The sequence below is a fragment of the Tiliqua scincoides genome, chromosome 7 (assembly GCF_035046505.1).
Source record: "Tiliqua scincoides isolate rTilSci1 chromosome 7, rTilSci1.hap2, whole genome shotgun sequence".
NCBI lineage: Eukaryota > Metazoa > Chordata > Lepidosauria > Squamata > Scincidae > Tiliqua > Tiliqua scincoides.
This window is the reverse complement of record NC_089827.1, coordinates 11,650,293-11,671,456: the sequence shown is the minus strand read 5'-3', so window position 1 is coordinate 11,671,456 and position 21,164 is coordinate 11,650,293. Positions and strand designations below refer to the sequence as shown.

The 21,164-nt window shown below is 44.0% G+C and overlaps 2 pseudogenes; both read left to right on the top strand.

Moving 5' to 3' along the window:
- Window positions 1-21,164, top strand: part of LOC136657068 (zinc finger protein 420-like) — a 657,687-nt pseudogene that overhangs the window by 422,451 nt on the left and 214,072 nt on the right.
- Window positions 18,184-18,306, top strand: LOC136657694 (5S ribosomal RNA; annotated as a pseudogene).

The following is a 21,164-nucleotide window of genomic DNA, read 5'->3' as shown; positions in this document are numbered from 1 at the left end:
AGTGGTGGGTTATTATTCAGGATCTGGCCTTGAGTAAAATCAGACAAAACTATAGTCATACACCCCCCCCTAAGTTTAACCCCCGACTTATCCAAGAGTCATAGAAAATTCCATGATTGTTGGCTCAAAACCTGCCCTCGACTTATCTGTGGGGTCAACTTATCGACGGCATGGCTGAGACATACAAAATTATGCAAGGGAAGGATAACATAGATAGAGAGATGCTCTTTACAATCTCACAAAACACCAGAACCAGAAACATCCACTAAAATTGAGTGTTGGGAGGGTTACAACAGACAAAAGAAAATATTTCTTTACTCAGCGTGTGGTTGGTCTGTGGAACTCCTTGCCGCAGGATGTGGTGATGGCATCTGGCCTGGATACCTTTAAAAGGGGATTGGACAAGTTTCTGGAGGAAAAATCCATTATGGGTTACAAGCCATGATGTGTATGTGCAACCTCCTGATTTTAAAAATGGGCTATGTCAGAATGCCAATGCAAGGGAGGGCATCAGGATGCAGGTCTCTTGTTATCTGGTGTGCTCCCTGGGGCATTTGGTGGGCCGCTGTGAGATACAGGAAGCTGGACTAGATGGGCCTATGGCCTGATCCAGTGGGGCTGTTCTTATGTTCGTATCTATGGCAGTTTTAATCAAGTCCCTCTATCTGTAGCATAGCAAGTGATTTGGTCAGGAGGAGAGAAAACAATGCTCAATGCACAATGCACAAAAAAATTTTGTGTTGTTTTAAGCTGTTTTTTTTTTTTCCTGTTCTCTTCACAAAGAATGCATTCATTTAAAAACTAAGACTTCAAATGCGGCATGTGCTACTACTAGATAACAGTGAGCTCAGAAGAGCCTTTGAAGGGAAAAATAAAATTGATCAACTTCAATGTTCTAGAAAACATGACCTTATCATTTAACAAACAGTTTCCATGTTGTCTTTAAAGCGACATAAGAAAGCAGCTTATTAGAAAAAGAGTTTGGCTCTTAAGGAAAAGAAATTATGGTGTTCTTTTTTAATGAAATGGTCACAAAAATATCTGATCAGTTGGTTAGGGTATTATATTGAGTTTATCTTGGGTCTTTCAGTGTTTATCCTTCATAGTTTATCCTTCTACCTTTCAGTGTCCAGGGATGCAATTAGTGAGAAATGCTCACCCCAATACTAAACATTCAAGATTCATGCTGCAGATTTTGTATTCGTGAAAACTTGGAGGAACTTGCCTCTAATGTGCATCAGCTGTTTCGCTCGTGATACTGTAGAGCTGGAATAATTGCAGAAGAGGCAGCCAAGGTCATCAGGGGGCTGGAGTCCTTTCCTTACAAGGAAAGATGACAATATTTGGGGAGTTTTAGATTATGAAAAAGTGACTTTATGTTGAGAGAGGACATGACTAACAACCCAACCCTATCATACAGTTGTGATAGTGGAACTCTGGATCTGCTGTCGCAAATGCAGTGTGCCACTATAAATGGTGAGCTGCTACCAAGCACGTGGGAACTGCCAATAGAAATGACTGGCAGCTCCCAGCCTGCACCAACAGCCCTCCCAGGCTATGTCAGAGTAGGTAAGGTGATGGAGGATGCAGGTCATTGGCACAGAGAGGGAGGGTGGGGACCGTTCTGAGGTGGGGGAGGGTGGATCTCAGCGGTAGTGACTTGAGCCAGGATCCTATCCCCGATTTTCCAGCTCAACTCACCCCCCCTTCCTCTCTTCCAGTTTATGCCAGTTACAAATCTGGCACGGATCCAAGGAGACCAATAGGTGACCAGAAGGCCTACCGAGGGGTACGTTTTTTTAAAAAATTAATTTTTTAATTATTTTCCAAAATAAAAACAAACAACAAATATAAACAAACACAAACTCAATACACAACACACACAAAAAAAACACAAAAACGTACCGTTGAAGGGTGCAGGCAATCATATATCAATATATCTAATCAATCAGTACATATCTTCTAATCTCGTTCCTCTTCTAGTTTAACCTCTTAATATCATTTATCTATTATATCTTATCCTGTATAATACATCAAGTATACAATATATTCATCTAAATGCCCTATCTTATACATCTACAACTTCATTTTCAACCAAGCATAAAATGGTCTCCATTGCTCTACCTGTGTCGGTTTACGCTGTTGATCCAAAATCTCTGTAAGCCTATCCATTTCCGCCACATTCAATATTTTCTCTATTAATTCATCTTTTGTTGGAATTTTAATATCTTTCCAGTATCTAGCATATTACATCCTTGCAGCAGTTAATATCATAATAACTAAATACACATTTTCTTTATCTATAATATCTAAGGCAGGGGTGTCCAAAGTTTTTGGCAGGAGGGCCACATAATCTCTCTGACACTGTGTCGGGGGCTGGGGGAAAAAAGAATGAATTTATATTTAAAATTTGAATAAATTTGAATAAATTTACATAAATGAATATATTAAAGATGAACTTATATGAATGAATGAAGGTCTTGCAATAGCTCAAGGCCTATAAAAGGCCTTGCACAAAGCAAGGCTGGCCTTTCCTTTGCTGCTGCTATTGCATCACAGACATGAAACAGCAAGCAGTGGAGGGAGCCCTAATCCCACAACTCACACAAGAAGTCAAACAGTTGCCCTCAAGCTGGCAGCAGTTGCGTCGGGCCAGTGCGGGCTTCAACAAATCTCCGGAGGGCCAGAGGCTCATTGGAGACTGGGGGCTCCCTGAGGGCCGCATTGAGAGGCCTCGAGGGCCTCATGTGGCCCAGGGCCGGGGTTTGGGCACCCCTGATCTAAGGTGATATTAAGCAAAAATAACTCTGGTTTCAGCGGTATCATAAATCCAACAATCTCTTGTATTAGATTCTTTACCATTTTAACCCAGGGTTGTACAATACCTTGGAATTGGACTGATGGCAAGAGTGTGGAGACAGTGAGGCCTCAGATTCCACAGGAAGGTCACACTTTTTAATTCATCACAGCAGATTCACATATTCAAGTAGCAGAAGCATCCCCTTATATGTCAGTGGTTCCTAAACTGTGAGCTGTGGCTCTGTGGGAAGCTACAACAGCCAGCCAGGGGAGCCACAGAATCCTCATGAAAAACCCACTACCCTATATAATATATAGGATTGTAGACCTAATGGGAAGCCGCAGACAATGACCCAATAGGTCAAGGGAGCTGCCAGTCAAAAAAGTTTGGGAATCACTGCCTTATGTGAGTGATCAGAGAGTCACCCTCACTGTTAGAAGCCAAGGTACCTCAATGCTTTCCCCTTTAATAACTTTCTTAATATGCCCAGTATCCACAGCTGAAAGTTAGAACTAAGATCTGTCCCTTAATATTTTATGTTAATAAGCTGAGCTGTTTTAGCATATGTAGGTCACATTTGAATCCAGGATTTTCAAAGAAACTAAAAATCTTCACTCCATTCTTGCATTTTACTGAGCTCCTAAATCCATTAACATTCAGTAAGACCTACTTAATATTGCTTCCCATTGCGATGATTCAAAGGACTGAAGAAAGGGGGGGGGAGATAATAAACGCTGAAGAGAATACGTATTAAGCAAAGCACATTTAATCTGAAAGCTGGGGGGGGGAAGCGATGGAGATTTATCATGTATGGAAAATACAAGGGCAAATCACCTACTCAAAATGAACTGAGATGAGGGATGAGCAGATGTTCCTAGTTCTAGTTCCTAGTTCTCTTTTGTAACTGTTCCGTTACTCCAGGTAGAGATGCACATTCCCCCAATCTAGACCAGGGGTCTCCAAACATTTTGGCCAGAGGGCCGCATCAAATATCTGGCGTGGTGTTGAAGGCCGGAAAAAAATTTAAACATAAAATTTATATAAATAAATTAGAGATGGAACTTAGATGAGTGAATAAATGAATGGGCTCGTGCATTCAATCTCTTTGGCCCTTAGAACACCCTCCAGATGCAACCAGAGCACAGTTTCAGTCATGTTTGACCAAGTGGGCCAGAGGCTTTCAGGGGACAAGAGGTGGGCCAGATAGAGGCTTGCTGCAGGCTGCATCTTGCCCCCGGGCGGGGGTTTGGAGACCCATCATCTAAACGGTCTGAATCTTGGTTTTATGATCCTGTCTGCACTCAGGCCCGTGCTTTGCACTGATGAAAGTATGCACTCCTGTGCATGATCACATACTCAAACTTTTTTTTTTTTAAAGTGCACTTTCAAGGCACCTGATTGCACGTGCACATGGCAAGAGAAAACATGGAATATGAACAAACAGAAACAAATGGCATACACCCAGGGCTTTTTTTGTAATAGGACGGTTTCGGCACCTTTTTTTCCCCTTTCAATGAGGGAGAGATTCGAACCTATGACCTCATGCTCCGCCTTTTTTTTTTTTTTGGCACCCCCGGCTCTGACCTTGTGCTCCACCTTTTTTTTTTTTTTAACTGTGGGCTAGGGAGGGATTTGAACCTCTGACCTCTGACCTCGTGCTGCACAGCCCAGCACTCTCTCCATTGGGCCTGTACAGGAAAGCCTGTAGTCAAAGTGCTCAGAACTAATATATAAGGTCTTAAGCCCAGCTGCTGGCCATCAGCACCTCAAGTATTAGTTCCAAACACTTTGAGTCTAAGAGTTCATATGGCTCAATTGTTAAAGTGCTGGTCTGTGGGGGTTCAAATCCCTATGAGGAAGAATTTTTTTTTTAAAGAGGGGCAGTGCTCCATGGCTGCAAAATATAAAGGTTGGTTGCCAGTTGCCAAAAGGGAGGCCAGTTGAGGCTGCAAAACTCCTCAAAGTTCAGTTTATAAATAAATAAATAAATAAATAAATAAATAAATAAATAAATAAATAAATAAAAGATTAACAAGTTGTGAGTTCCTGCACCTTTTTTTTTTTTTAAACAAAAAATCCACTGCATACACCAATTGTGAAATTCATGAGATGTTCCCAACACAAAATTGGAAAACAAAGCTCACCTCAAATCAAGGTCAACTATTGATTATTAAACCAGACCCATTCTTCCCAAAATCCAAAACAAGAATTGAAATAAACAGTAAAAGAGTAGCCACTGTTATCAGGCAAATCTATTGCACATGCTCACTTATATAATGTATATTGTATATTGCACATTTACCCATTTCTGCCCGACCCACAGGTGTACACATTTGGTCCCTGTTGCATATATGCAACGTGGGGTAGAAATGGCTGAAACAACTTGTGTTATTCCTCAAACAGCAGCGTTATGTAGAAAGATTCTTAATGTGTCCAGTGTTCTAGAAACAAAATTCCATTGCCTTTACTTACTGGATTGTCATACAGATGCATTGTGACCTCTCTTTAAACGGTGGTCTTAAATCTTCTCTACACATTCTCCCTCTTTATATGAACTTAATCCGTTCCTCTAAACAGCCTTTATAGCAAAAATCTGGATAACAAATTATTACCTTAATGTCTCAATCCTGTTGAGGAGCCCTTTGCTGTCTGTGCTGCAGTGCTTTCTCAGTGGCCATTTGCATGAAGCAGCAGTGCTTTAGGACTAATGCCAGAGGTGCCTACATCTGCCAGAGCAAGTAAGGCAGTGGCAAGGGCAGGGAAGGGGCAAAACTGTGTGGGGAGGGGGTGTGATGGGTGGGGAGGCTGCAGGAGGGGTGGATCTTGCACTGAAGACGCACACCAGACCCTATCCCACTTTGCCTCCTCAGACTTCCACTAGCAAAATACTCAAATTTTCTGAATTCCCCAATCTCTTTTGTTAGAGTCTCCTAGCCATATGGTAAAGTGCTTGGCTTCTAAAAGGTTCTCCAGCAACTCCTAGTGCAATGGTTCTCAGCCTTTTTCGCACCGGGACCCACTTTTTAGAATGGCAATCTGCCGGGACCCACCAGAAGTGAGGTTGAGGCACGGTGACCTTTGATCCTGGACTGTAAAGTCACTGGATAGCCCAGTATAAGCATAGCAACATATAGGATAGTGAAAAAGCTGCTTGGTGTTTAGAAAAGAATTGTTTTGCTAAAGCATGGAAACACAGAGAATAGTAAAAAGCTGTTTGAAGCAAAATTGTTAGCCTCATGGAAGCTGCTCACAGAAGCTGTTTAGGCCTCAGAGTGTAAGCACTCTGGAATTTAGAAAAGATAGTGTGACTAAGGCAACGAAGAGATAGGCTTCATCTTGGCAGAAGTACATGTCTTGCCAAGGACATCACTATGCCTGCCTGCCAGTGCTCACTTATAGCTTTATATCTCATACTTTATGCTTTTAGGGCAAAAGACATACGGAAACCAAGTGATCCCTTAATACCAATGTACTCAAGGTAACTGGTCACAAAAGTTATATAGAATTATAGAAGTTTGAGTAAAGCTTTTGAAAACCCCTTTTAATAAAAGGCACCAAAAGCTACTTTGCTGTGTTGTGTTAAGCACCAGGTGTAAAAAGAGGACTGTATCAGGGCGCACTAGCGAGATGGGCATGCCAAGAAATGAGTCTGAAGTTCTGCCAAAGATGAGGTCTTCACACCTGTGTTTAAGTGTTTTTGTGTTCTCTTTTAATGAGGCTAGTGAGGGGACTTGTCAAGTAATTTTAATTGAATTGATGGGTGTGAATAAGGTTCAACACTAGACAAATGATGTTACAGCGTACCCTGCTGGTTTTTGAAAACTTTTGGGAATTGTGTAATTTTGGCTAAGTTTTAAGGTGAAACCCCACCTGTATGTAAATCAGAGCCAATCAGTGGTTTTGCCCACTTATTGCCCACCTATTTTCTATCTTTAATGCAAATGGTATCTTATTTTATCCTATTAGGAATTAGCCCCATTTCTGATGTCAATTTTCAGCGAATGGGAAATCTAGATTTTCAAACAAAGAGGTGAGAAATCTATGAGTTCTGGACCCCATCACGTCGGGGGTCCATGCTTTGGACATGAGTCCCGTGGACCAATTGTATACAATTTTTTAAAAAGCCTGTGAACCTTCATCCCTGTGTACCGAGTTGTCTTCAGTTACTTATCAGTCTTGCAACAATATCATTAACCTGGAAATGATGTCATGGCTGGAAATGACATCAACCAGCAGGAAAATTTTTAACACCCCCATATGAAAAAATCAAATCAATCAATCAAGTAAATTAAAAGTTTACTGTAAATACAAGTTTAAAAATTTACTTTAAAAACCCTCTTAACCTTCCCAACCAGATACCAGCTAGTTGGGAAAAAAAATTCCCCAAACATCCCAATGGCTGCAATCCTATCCTCACTTAAAAGGATAAAATCCGCAAGTTTAAAAATTTGGTTGGCAACCTTCAGTCTTGAAAGACTGTGGTATAAGCCTACAGCACCCGGTATTCCCAGGCAGTCTCCCATCTAAGTACTAACCAGGCCTGACCCTGCTTAGCTTCCAAGATCATACAAGATCGGGCATTTTACTTAAAATAAAAACCCTCTTAACCTTCCCAACCAGTTACCAGCTAGTTGGGGAAAAAAAATTCCCCAAACATCCCAAAGGCTGCAATCCTATCCGCACTTACCTGGGAGTAAGCCCCATTGTTAAAAGCATATATATTAGTGACCTGTTAAAACTACAGATTAGTAACATTTCCCCAAATGCAGTCACGTACCATGGTAGCATCAAGTCTAATAGATTAAAAATGAAAGACACATAGAAATGAATGGGGACCCACCTGAAATTGGCCCGCAACCCACCTAGTGGGTCCCAACCCACAGTTTGAGAAACACTAGGACCTAGTGGATTTATTCTCAAGTGTTTTACCATGTAAGGTGAAAATTAGGTCTGGTGCACTGATTGCTCTCAAACCCGTGCAGCATATTTGCAGATAAAATTGATGAAGGGCTTCGGCTGTTCAGTCTTTGAGCAGCCATTTTGTGATGAGCTGCTATTCTCTGACAACCTTGGCCCTATTATATCTAATATATCATGCAGAACCTTCAACATATTTTGCAGGGTGACAACCAGCATGTCAGTCACTACGATTATAATCAGGGCAGGAGGGTCCAGCCCCTCCCTTACTCTTCTTATGGGAAAAGAGCCTGTCCTCATCTATAGTTTAGGAGAGGAAGATAACCCTCTTTATAAAGCACCTTCATTTTCCTTCTTTCTCATATTTTTCCTGTCCTTTCGTCCAACCTGTCTGTCTCTTTCATTGAATTTCTCTATTCATTCTCATTTTCTCTTTCTTCTTTCAGCTTTTGTTTTTCTTGTAGTTAGAAAAAGTTAGGGAGGTGATAGCAGAATGGAGATGGGTGGGGGCTACACCAGCTTCTTGTAAAATGGATGGGGGGGGGAAAGGTTAGAATAAACTCTTCTATTAATGGTCCCCAAAGAAGCAATTCACCTCCATGGTTTGAGGTCTGTGATCAGTGTTTGACAGACGGTGTGTGAGAACCAGCAGTTTCGGAATATGGGGGAGACAGAAGGTCAAAGTACATAATACAGGTGCCCCCTATCCATGGTTCCCATATCTGCAGTTCCACTTAACCCTGGTTCTCCAATTCCCCCCTTCGCAATTATGACTTACTACTCTGTGCAAATGCTTTGTAAAACCCAGTTTATTTTTCATTTTGCTTTGGTTAACAGGAAGCAGGGAGCAAACAGCGAGAACCTAGACTCATAAAGTGTCCTTGTTAAAGGACACTACAGAAGGTGACTGTAAGAATAGAAACAGGAAATGGAAAGCAGAGGATTTTCTGTTCTCTCTCTCTCTCTCTCTCTCTCTCTCTCTCTCTCTCTCTCTCTCTCTCTCTGTGTGTGTGTGTGTAACTTATATATGCATCCGGCAGTGTGCATATAGATATATGTGTGTGCTGCAGGGTCATTAAAGAAAGCAATAATTTCTCAGACTGCACAAACGTGTTGCTTTCAAGCAGTTTGTGAATGACAAATTGGCTAATACCATCCCCAAGGAAATTAGTGTGTGAAATTTATTTGAAAACATAATTATTAGGATGGTGACACCTTTTAACACCATTTGAAGACCTAAATGGGAAAGCCGCTTCCAACAGTCCTGACGAATATTGAACAGTAAAGTAGCATAATTTTTCCCATCATCTGCTCAAGAGAATAATCATTTAATCATCCTTGTCAATGTTGTTCTAAACAAATATCCATCAAGTACGGCAAACCTCACGGTGGAAGATAAAGATGGAAATATATTAGACGCCTGCCCTCTAAATCCTTTTGAAAGAAGGTGTTTCTCTGTCATTGACCTTACAAGTTTGTCCCTCCCTGTGACAGAAAGTTCCTCACTCAGGATATGAACCTGAGAGTAATGAAAACTATTCTACTTTTTGGGGCGGGAGAGGTATTTATTTGTTTAATGATTTTTTATCCCAACTGTTAGAGCAGAGTCTTACAATTCTAAAATAGGTATGGGACAATAGACCAATAAAACCAAGACAATGCAGGATAATGATTAAAACTAAAAGAGCAGCAGCAGTAAAACAAAATCCTGAGTGTGCCCTCGGCAAGTCCCTTGCACCGGTTGAAGAGTGTCACGGAGGTGCCATAAAGCACTTTTGTGCCACCTTCCAAGGAGGAAGGCTAGCACATGGATGTGCACTATCCTGGCCAAAGCCTTGTTGGGCCAGCACAGGAGGTGAGCCTGCACCAGCCAAGTCAGAATGATCTGTGGGTGTGTGGGGACAGTGGGGAGGAGGTGTTTTGGGACAGGGGGGAAGGACAGGTGGTGGAAGGGCCTCTGGGTGGTCTGCTGATGAGCAGAGGCAGGGCCAAGATCCGGCACTAACCAGCACTTCTTGAGGTGCCACAGATCCTAGTAGCCTCATTGAGGCTGCTGCAGCTTTACCCGGGGCAAGGGAAAGCAATTCCCCTTGTCCCAGGCTGAGCCACTTTCAGCCCCAATGTGCGTTGGATGTCAGCCAGCTTCCTCGTGCCAGTGCGGATTAGGACTGGGCTGCCCATCAACTCTCCATTAAATGCTTCACAAACTGGGGGGAGGGAGGGAGGAAGGCGGAGAGAGAGAGAGACCCTCTTGGGATATTCTACAAACTTAGACACTGGCCATACTTTCTGAACATGTGGGAGCATGTGAGCAAGCCCTGTGCCTGCTGCTGTCACACTAGCAGCTCCTCCTCCACTCCTCCCAGGAATTACCATCCATAATGAGAGGGGGCAATGCTACAGAGTTTATAAGCAGCGGGGGCAGGAGTTGCCTATGCACTCCTGAATGTTCTGCAACTGTGGACAGTGCTCGTGCTTACAGAATGTCCAAACAGGGCTAGAGAGTTCACAGAATTACAGACCGTGCCGCTAGGACATGTGTTCCTGCAGAACAGTGTGGCTACTGCAAAGCATGATGGGCCATAGAGCTCAGCTTGGCTGCTGCCACAAATCTTAAGTGGTAGTAACTGGCAAAAGTGGCCACCACAGGAGCCCTGGTGCAATAAGTAGACGATGGGCAGAATAGTCAGGGAAGTAGCTCTGCAATGGGGCTACTTGATTCTGTGTTTGCTCTTTAACCAGTGCAGCATCAAGGAGTCCCATTTCGGGCCATGGGGCCCAACATGCGGCTCTGGATCTAGCTGAGCTCCGCTGGTCCCACCCATCCCGCCCCACTCTCTCCTCTGCCATGCCTTCCCCAGCCCTCTGCCTGCCCTGGAAGGTCCCCGCGCCCCCCGCCCTCTCTTACTTCTCTGCCACCCAGTGCTTTGTACAGAGTGCTGGGTGATGAACTGCAGACCCAGTGCTGGAACTGGTCCAGCACAGGCTTCTGCTGGGTTAGCTCTGGTGCTGGGACCACGGCAATGTTCCTTACAGCACGTTTGCAACAGTGCACACCAGCAGTGAGCCAGTGCACCAAGTTCAGGATCGGGCCCTAAGTTCAGATTCCACCATCTAATGAAGCAAACAAAGAATCCATGATGAGTATTTTTTTTCTTTTGTCCCTGTAAACTGATATGGTTCATCGCTGGCCTATCCAGTAGAAAAAAATGCTGAGATGTTAGAGAAATGCTGTCATGGTGGAGTGAGGTGACCAGCATTAGTGGACCAGAGGGAGAATTAGTAGGTAAGGTCACCTGGGAGAAATACTCATCTCTGATGGATACACTGAGATATACTGACACTGAGAGCAACAGCGAATGTAGCATTAAGTAGATGATAAGTTAAGTCCAATGACAAAAACAATCTGATGTGATTTACTTTGGATTCTGGTATAAACCTGACTGCAGAGGGAATAAAATATTTGCCATCCTGGCTAAGCAGCACTGATTGATTTCACAATGTACCAGTGTAGGATGCATGTTTACAAGGCACAGAATCAAAGGCTGTCTGGAAGATGCAAGCCTTCTCGGAGCTTCGCAACAAATAAACGGCGCCTCTTAATTTGTGCCTCTTGAAAGGGCTGCCAATTTCCTGTAGTAATATTTGTCCCCGTGGAGGTCTTATGAGATTAGGTATTTAAATTTTAATTTAAAAAATTGCCGGTTGTTAACGCCACATAAGGAATCTTGAAGTGTTCGCTGGGGTGAATCTCAATAGGCAGAAGACCTGCTTTGCGTAAAGTCAAATAGATTCATATTAATTAAGTGGCCGACTTGTACTTCTTGAAAAAAAAAGGGAATTGAGAGTGGTTGGCCTACATGGGAAGCATTAAGGACAGGACTTTTGAAACCATCAAATGTACAATTTATCCTAAAAAATAACTTTCCCCATGATAGAGATGGAACTTCAGGTCACGGAAGATTCAAGCACCTCTACAATGCTCTTTTCAATATCACATTTCGCTCATACATTCAAACCCAAAGCTTCATATATCATGAGGCAGAAATTAAAAATACATAGTGGGGGGAAAATTAAGTGAAAGATTTCTAAAGAAGCTTTTGGGAAACTGCGTGACCTTTGACATACGCCTTACCTTCTTTCTGATCATCATCTGCCTGCCGTGGAAGTACAGCTGCTAAGTGCTAATGTTTCTATGGTGACAAAAGGTGACCTTTTTCAAGTTCAATTATGTTTAGGAATTCATAGAAAGCTGAACTTAAGCAAGCGGTGGGTCAAACGCAGTAGGTTTTTTAAAGCATTTTTTCTAACCAATACTCTCATTGTTAATTTTCCTACCACTTTTCCTTTCCCCCTGCCAAAGTGACCAGTGGAATCATTGAATGGCATCCACTGTAAGCTGATGATGGAGAGAGAGAGAGAGAGAGAGAGAGAGAGAGAGAGAGAGAGAGAGAAGTTTCATGATGGAGAATTACAGCCCAATCCTAACCAAATTCCTGTGCTGCAGTGCAGCTGGGCCGATGCAGCCTCTGTCACATTCAGTGAAGGAACTGTTGATGCTGGTGGTCTTCTCGAGGTAAGGGGACCTACATCTCCTTACCCTGAGTAAAGCCCCAGCAGCTTCTATAGGGCTACTTAGATCTGTGCCAGATCTATAGCTGGCACAAATCCAAGGCATTCAGGCTCAGGAGGGGGGACAAGACATGGCGGTGGCCTTCTCCACCATCCCTGCTTCTTCCCAAGCCTGATCTTCCCCCTCTCCAACCTGCTCTGCTCCGTAATGCTTCTCTTGCCCCGTTTCACTCTCCCCCCCCCACACTGCCCAGCAGAGCACCTGCCTGTTCCAGTGGGCACTTGTCTCAAACTGGCATTGGGAGGCCGGCACAGCCTTTCCACTGGCAGGATGGGGCTCTGCACTGCCTCAAGGTGCCCAACAGCATGTTTGCAACAGTCCTTCCACTGGCAGAGGCGGGCATAGGTTTGGTCTGAGTCTCCAGAAAGTAATGGGTTACCGAACTAGAATTTCAGTATAATGCACTGATAATCCACTGTAATGGATCTGAGGTTATAATAATAATTGCTTGCTGACCAACTTGTTTCTTAAGCCAATCAGTAGCTGGTAATTCAACAAAATGTCTCTGAAGTACCCTGTATAGAGGAAGCCATATAAACCTGGTGAAATAGCAGATACCTCTATCTAAGAAGAGGGGCTCGGGTGGGAATGTAAAGTGATCCACTCTTTCTGTGTGTTACTGGACAAAGTGGTCTTTTCAACCTTTATCATCTCACAGCACACTGACAAGGTACCTATAATTGTCAAGGCACAATTGACAAGGCACACACATCAGGTTTTTGTTGTTGTTTTTAACAATTGATAAAGCACACCATGCTGCTGGCAGGAGGCTCACACCCCCAATGGCTCTACTAATAAATGACCCTCCCCAAACTCCTATGACATGCCTGAGAACCATTTGCAGCCCACCAATGTGCCACAGCACACTGGTTGAAAATCGCTGGGCTAGCTAGACAGATGTCCTAAGAAAGAGACAGACTGAATGAAGAAGCTGAGAGAGAGAGAGAGAGAGAGAGAGAGAGAGAGAGAGAGAGAGAGAGCAAACGGTTGCAGTTCCTTCAAGGGTGAAGGATTGCCTCTCGGAGGAACTGATGTAACCTGTTATTGCTTGTAGAATGCTCTGCTATTTACCTCCATCTAAAACTCAATCTGCATAATGGTAAATAAACCAGATATGGCAAAGACGCCATAAGATCTTCAGTGATGTCTCTTCGAAACGAAGCCAAAATCCAATCAGAGCTGTCTCTACTTGGGGAAGTAGTAGATACATCGCACATAACGATATGAAGAGAAAATTCATATGCACACCTGGTAAGCACTGATTAAAGCAAAGGAACCATCCCTCCCTCTTGTCACTTCGTCACTCTAATTGGTGTTTCTGCATGTCAAAGAAGCCATATGCTCTTGGACACTTTGGCAAGAGCATGTCTGAGTTTATGACTGGTGACATGATGCTTTTTTGTACACGTGGACACCCCCTGCTCCTCAGCAAGACTGGGACGCATTGCACCAAGCAACAGGAGGAGGCTTGGCTTGGCAGGCAGAGCTCCAGCATGTTGTTTTTGCACTCTTGAAAAGCTCACCTGTCTGCTCCGAGCCCCTTACGGTGCATCGCATCCTGGTCTTGCAGGTCTCCCAAACAGGAAGTAACTTGCAATGACATCATCACCAGTTATTTCTGGTGATATGCGCGGTGGGGCGGCATGCTTGAAGTGGTACACAGTAAGTGGAACATTGAGAAACGCTGCTCTAAATTGCTTGGTGTTTATTGGATCTATCTCACAGCTTTCAGAGACTGATTCTCTTCTGTGAGCAATCCCATAAGCTGAATCTTTAGGCCCTGCAAAACACAAGACTGTTAGAGTGTCGTCAGTACACTCTCTTCCTCCACCTTTTGCTTACCAACTGCTTGATGAAGAGTTTTGAAGAAAGGGAAAGCTCACTGTTTGATGCTTGTAGTTGGCCTTAAACAAAACACTACCTGACTGCATTGTGGATTTTTCTTTATATGGACCAACATGGTTGCCTAAGATCTTATGCCCATGCTGAGACTTAAGTCACTGACACAAAGGCAATTCAATATTGTCATCAACATTGGTTCATACCTACAAGTCTAGCATAGTCTTTTCATTATTGTGGAAAAAAATCAATCAGGTGTTCTTTGTGGTGGTGACTCTTAATTCATTGGACCCCTTGGGGAAAAGAGAATAATAATAAAAGAACATGATTTTTCAGTACCTCCAAACGTATCGGGTTTAGCTAACCAAAGTCCTCTGGGTACAACCACCACCTGAATCCTTGGGTACACTAATTTAAGAGTGTTATTCCTGTATTAAATGGAAACATTGCAGTATTAATGAGAACAGTTTCTTAAGCCTACTTACATGGTTTCCTGAACACGGTAATGTGAAACAAAGCCATTCATTTTACCTTAACAGCAGCATTGCTGCTGCTAAGTTTCATTACATTTTGGTTGAAGCAGAAAATGGCCTGTAGTTCAGATTGAATAATTTACTATGGAAACACACAGAACCCACTGCCCATAATGAAATTGCTGGTATTGTTCCTGCTCTTTTGGGATGTGGTCATGGAAGATACACCTGTGATTGTTCTGATCTTGTACTGTCCCTCTGAAATGTGTGTGTATATATATATATATAATTTAATATTTACAGGTCCACCTGAATTGAGTCATCCTCTAGTAATTCTTTCTGATTCTGAAAAGTCAGATGGTACATAATATTTATAAGAATTAAACTTTAATAATGCATAGCATTAAGTATAGCAATAATGGAATGTAGGAAGTTACCCAGCCATGTCTTCAATAGAATTAAAGTTTTAACTGCGGGTCCAGTAACCACAAACTCTCAGCTGTTAACTTGCTTTTGCTGACTTGTATATTCAATGAGTCCAGAATGAGAAATGAAATGCTAATTTAATGAAAAACACTCATTATACTGGATGACCTATGGGCAAGTCATGTCCATATCAAAGGTGCATTTTCATCACACAGATGGCACCTATAATCCAGGACTGGGAGGGGGGAAAGAATATCTATTGATCACATCACAGAAGACACTTCTGAAAGTAGCACGTAATTGACTATTAATGCGCTGTCACAAAAGCTGGCCCTATCAAAGAATTTGGCACTTTTGGTCTCTGAAAGGAAATGAAAAATGAAATATCCTGTCAGAAGTGATTCAGATGCACATAACAAGCAGAGAAAGCCGAGACACAAGTGATTTGACACAGTAATTCCACACTTCTTCTCTAGTGGAGATTTTCAGATCTCACCCATGTGCTTGGAGAAAAATCACAGATTACAATATACAAGATGGAGAAATGGGGGTGGCAGTTCTGGTTTTACTTGTCCCAGGAGTGGTATTGGGGCAGTGGCATTGCCGGTGCTGTTTACACCTGGGGCAGGCATCACCCCCTCCACTACGTAAGATCATCTCCCCAGCACTCACAGTGCCCAACAGGAAGATAAGCAGAGGGTGATGCTCGAGGTCAATGACACCTGGCACATAGGTATGGTGTGGCATCCTGGAAGTAGGTTGGCAGTGACATGATGATTTCCAATTGCTTCCAGTGTGCTCTGATGTGGGGCCAACCGGACACACAGGCGGGCGGGTTCTTCCACTTGCCTCTCTGTGCCTTGCCACTGATGATGTGGCAAGGGCTGAAGACCTGGGCGGCAATGGTGCCACCCCCTGGAGCACCCCACCTGGGGCAGAACTCATCAGCCGCACTGGCCTTGTGTTACCACTGATCAGAGGTTCACCAAATCAGGCGCTGGACAGGGCCATCAGAAGGCTCACAGCCCAGCCCTGAGGCCAGATTCAATGCCCAACTTTAAATGCCAGAATTTGCAGGCTTTTTTTTTTCTTTTTTAAGCAACAATGCAAGGTGCTTTAGCTTCACCCCATCACTATGTGACTGTAGCACAGATGAGATGAGGCTCAAATGCATTGCGTTACCATTTTAAAAAATAGCAAAGTGTTCTGAATTGCTGTTGACCCACTTCCTAACCTTCAGTAATGTGAGAGTCCAACATGCAAAAGTGGGGAGGGGGCATTCGGCAAAGAGCTTTGCCTTAGGACCACCCTACAACCTGGCACCTACCTTGATCTGTCTTGTACCCACCTCAAAGCAGCTGTCATGGTGGAGAACCTTTTAGAAATTCAGTTCCCTGCCACTGCCGCCACCACCATCTCTGGGCACTGAATGGAATTTTGATCTGGATAAAAAATAACCATCACATAAAAACCAATCAAGAAAATTGACCCACCAAACACAATAGACATTCAGAAGAAAGAAAGCAGTTTGGTTGGGTTGCCTAGTCACACAGTTCACAACTGTCAATGAATTTCATGGAGGGTAAGGGGCTTACAAGCATCTCTGTTCATGTGCCTATGCAGTCGTTGGCTTTAGATGCCCAACCTGTTGAGTACAAACCATGCATGCTCAGAATCTCACTTAACATTCCGTGCTAGAGAAGAACATTACAAGCTAGACAAATTCCTATACCAAACCAGGTAATTATGAACTTTGGGGCCATCATTAGTCCACATTAACTTTGCATAAGTGCTTTAACGATGTCTTTAAGAAGCAGGAGAGCTAATATCTGTGCCTGGTCTTAATCATTTAGATGGCTTCTGCATCATTTAGAATTTAGGCGTTACCTCCAGAATGAATGAAATCTAGGCCTCCTGCAGAAAAGGAGATACTTTTGGTGAGGCCCAGCATATAAAATGTCTAGGAATCTGTTTCCTATGTCAGGTACCACCAGTTCTTTGTTAAGGAATTTGCTTCTACTCCAGGAGGTAGCTTGGCCTCTAGATGACCCTGACAAAATAATGTGCACATAGATTAGTAATAAAACAGCCACTTCCTTATTCCAAAATATTACTCCAGTCTCTCCAACTGTGTTTTTGTGCAGCCATATTTGCCACCAGATTCAAAGAGGTTAATAAGCAGTTCCATTACCATGCTTTCATATTGCATTCGGACCTTGTGATTAGGGACAGGTGACTGAACACAGAAGTGTACAAGAATCTAGCACATTTCCCAGAGTTGTATTGAAGAGGATATTTCACAACAGGTGCTCTCTTCCTTATTTTTAATCGGTTAGGGCCCAATCTGATACTGACCTTCGAATGTTGTTCCTGGCGCTGACTGTAAAGTACTTGGCGCCTGTCATAAAAGGCACTCCAACAGTGTGCCAGTTAGTGCGCAGCCAGGAGCACCAGCAGAAAGGCCTGCACCTTCCCATCCATGCCATTGTGTTCTCTCTTTGCCCATCAAAGAAAGTAAGTCTGCAGAGGAGGCAGGATGGGGTGGGGGGAGGATGGAATGGGGGCGAAAATGGGACAAAACAGAGCAGGGGAAGAGCGACTGTGGGAGTGGGGTGGGTGGATCAGGCCCAAGAGAGGGTGGAATCAGTGGCACTGGGGCACACCAAATCTAATCCCCCTTCTTGGACCTGATCCATGGTGTGGGTCCATGCAGACTTGCACCAGCTAGCTAGTGCAGGTCTAAGTAGATCTCCTTGGTAAGGGAGTTGCCACAGTTGTCCCGTCCCCCCCCCCCCCGAATTCAGCAATCACCATTTTGGCACAGACACATCTGCGCGGGGGGGGGGGATAGACAGGATTGTAGCTAGGATTGGCTGACCTTTTCTCTTTGTGGTTTATAAATTAAATCATAAAAATAGTTAATAAATATGTAAAAAAAAAACATCAAACAATGCTGGGTAAAAACAAAACAGAGCAGCAATAAAGTAACTTCTGAACAGCAGTATTCAGTGGAGTATTCAATGCAGCATAGAACCTTCAACCTCCGAAGACCCAAACAAACAGAATGGACTTAATTGGAGTAACGGTCTTAATGGTCTTATGGCAGCAACTGTTACCCTGCACATGCCTGATCTTGTCTGATCTTGGAAGCTAAGCAGGGTCAGGCCTGGTTAGTACTTGGATGGGAGACCGCCTGGGAATACCGGGTGCTGTAGGCTTATACCATGATCTCGGAAGCTAAGCAGGGTCAGGCCTGGTTAGTACTTGGATGGGAGACCGCCTGGGAATACTGGGCGCTGTAGGCTTATACCATGATCTCGGAAGCTAAGCTGGGTCAGGCCTGGTTAGTACTTGGATGGGAGACCACCTGGGAATACCGGGTGCTGTAGGCTTATACCATGATCTTGGAAGCTAAGCAGGGTCAGGCCTGGTTAGTACTTGGATGGGAGACCGCCTGGGAATACCGGGTGCTGTAGGCTTATACCATGATCTCGGAAGCTAAGCAGGGTCAGGCCTGGTTAGTACTTGGATGGGAGACCGCCTGGGAATACCAGGTGCTGTAGGCTTATACCATAGTCTTTCGAGACTGAAGGTTGCCAACCATTTTCTTAATGGTCTTAGAATTCAAGAAAGGGCTGGGGCAGTACAACCTTCTTCTGGGAGGACATTCTTTGACCTGGGAATAGTCACTGACAGTGGCGTAGCTAGAGGGGGTGAAAAGCTAGAGGGGGTGCGGCCAACATCCCCCTCCCCCTTGGAGCCATTCCAGATAGTGGGATTAAAACGGAGACATACGCTGGAATGGCTCCAAAGGGAAGGGGGAGGGGCCGCTTGCATGCTGCAGTGAGGTTCCCTGCAAAACATAGTGCTTTGCACCCCCTCTAGGTACACCACTGGTCACTCAAAAGACCGTTTTCTGCATGCACAGTATGAAGGGTACAATTTACCTTGGAAATGGGCTGCCAAGGGATATGCAAGTGAAAAAGGTTGGGAACCACTGCAGGAGAACCAGGAATCAAATCCACCTTTAAGTTGTCCGGTGTGTTAAGCCAGAAGCTCTATGTACCACATACAATCCATAACACATAACTGGGAGTGTGCAATTCAATTCACAGCAGAGAGATGCAGCTGCATATATTTGCAAGCCTTTTTACTCAGAAGTAGACCCACTGCTTTCCATGGGAGTTATACTTAAATAATGGTGTACTGAATTGTAGCCTGGGAAGGAGGATTCCCAGCCTGGTGTTTCAAAAAACGGATCTGCTTTGCAAGCATTTGCCAAGCAGAACCAGGCTGCAGCAGAAGGAAGGAGATTAAAAGGTTAACTTTGGCTGGAATTTCCCAGTTGCTGTAGAAACAAATGATCTGGTGCCTGCCTGCTGCTTGAGAAAGGAAACTGTTCAGAGCTGAAAGGTTCTGCCCTCTGATTGACCCGGAGATAAGGCAAAGTGATAATTGGAGCTTGATTACTTGGCAAAAATTTTGCCAAGGCGAGTACTAAAGTCAGGTATCTATAGGAGTACTTTTGTGCAGTATTTAATTGATATGTCCATGCATTCCAGTACAAGAGCAAATGTTCAGGAGTGGATGTCAGCATCAGTTAAACCCTGCACAAAATAATCTTGATGTGGGCATGTGTACGATGAGATCAACATTGATTTTAGCAGTGTTTTATCCATGTTCACACTTGTGCATCAGTAACAGAGGTGGAAGGGAGGAAGAAGCAAATGGAAAGGACTGAAAGTTGAGGTACAGTGTACCTGCTCTAATTCTGGAATAGATGTCCTAAATTCTTCTAGTTATGCATGAAATTAAGGTGGGTGGCACTCCTGTTGGAGCAAATCAAAAGAACATTCACAAGACGGAATTGAGGAAATGCTTTTGTCACTCACTGCCACCTGGTGAATGCCAACCTTTTACACAATTCTTAAAGGCACAGGACTTTGGATGTCTTTGGATGTTCACCCTGCATATTAATGCATGCATGAATGAATGACGGAACATACCAAGATCCAGGTCTACAGAGCTTGCGTCCTGAGTACACTTCTGTACTGCAGCGAGTCATGGACTCTACGCTCACAACAGGAGAAGAAACTAAACGCTTTCCACATGTGCTGCCTCCGACGCATTCTCGGCATCACTTGGAAGGACAAAGTTCCAAACAACACATTCCTGGAATGTGCTGGAATCCCTAGCATGTATGCACTGCTGAAACAGAGACGCCTGCGTTGGCTCGGTCATGTTGTGAGAATGGATGATGGCCGGATCCCAAAGGATCTCCTCTATGGAGAACTCGTGCAAGGAAAGCGCCCTACAGGTAGACCACAGCTGCGATACAAGGACATCTGCAAGAGGGATCTGAAGGCCTTAGGAGTGGACCTCAACAAGTGGGAAACCCTGGCCTCTGAGCGGTCCACTTGGAGGCAGGCTGTGCAGTATGGCCTTTCCCAGTTTGAAGAGACACTTGGCCAACAGTCTGAGGCTAAGAGGCAAAGAAAGAAGGCCCATAGCCAGGGAGATAGAGCAGGGACAGACTGCACTTGCTTCTAGTGTGGAAGGGATTGTCACTCCCGAATTGGCCTTTTCAGCCACACTAGATGCTGTTCCAGAACCACCTTTCAGAGCGTGATACCATAGTCTTTCGAGGCTGAAGGTTGCCAACACTCTGAATGAATGAATGTTTCTGCCAAAGGAAGAAGAAAGAGACTGAATCAACTGATGATGCAACAGGTGAAAGCCAATGTAGTATTTTTATGCTCATTGTGAATTAAGGGAATGTAACCTAGAAGTAAGGCACTGAGCGTCCATTGCTGTGGCTCTCAAGGGAGGGAAGGTTTAATGGCACTTATCCAAAGGTGCTACAATAAAATGCCAGGCAGTAGCCATTATGCAAAGTCTATTTCCCTTTGCAGAGAGCACAGAGTTGCTTGGGAGAGCAGCTGGTGACATTGTAGTCAGTGCTTTGCAAAAGCTAATTGAGAATGATAGGGGGGAGAAAATCTTATGTAATATATAGCTGCGCGCCTTTCTATGTCACCCCAGATGCTCATCCTGCACATCTGTTCTTTGGTTCCCA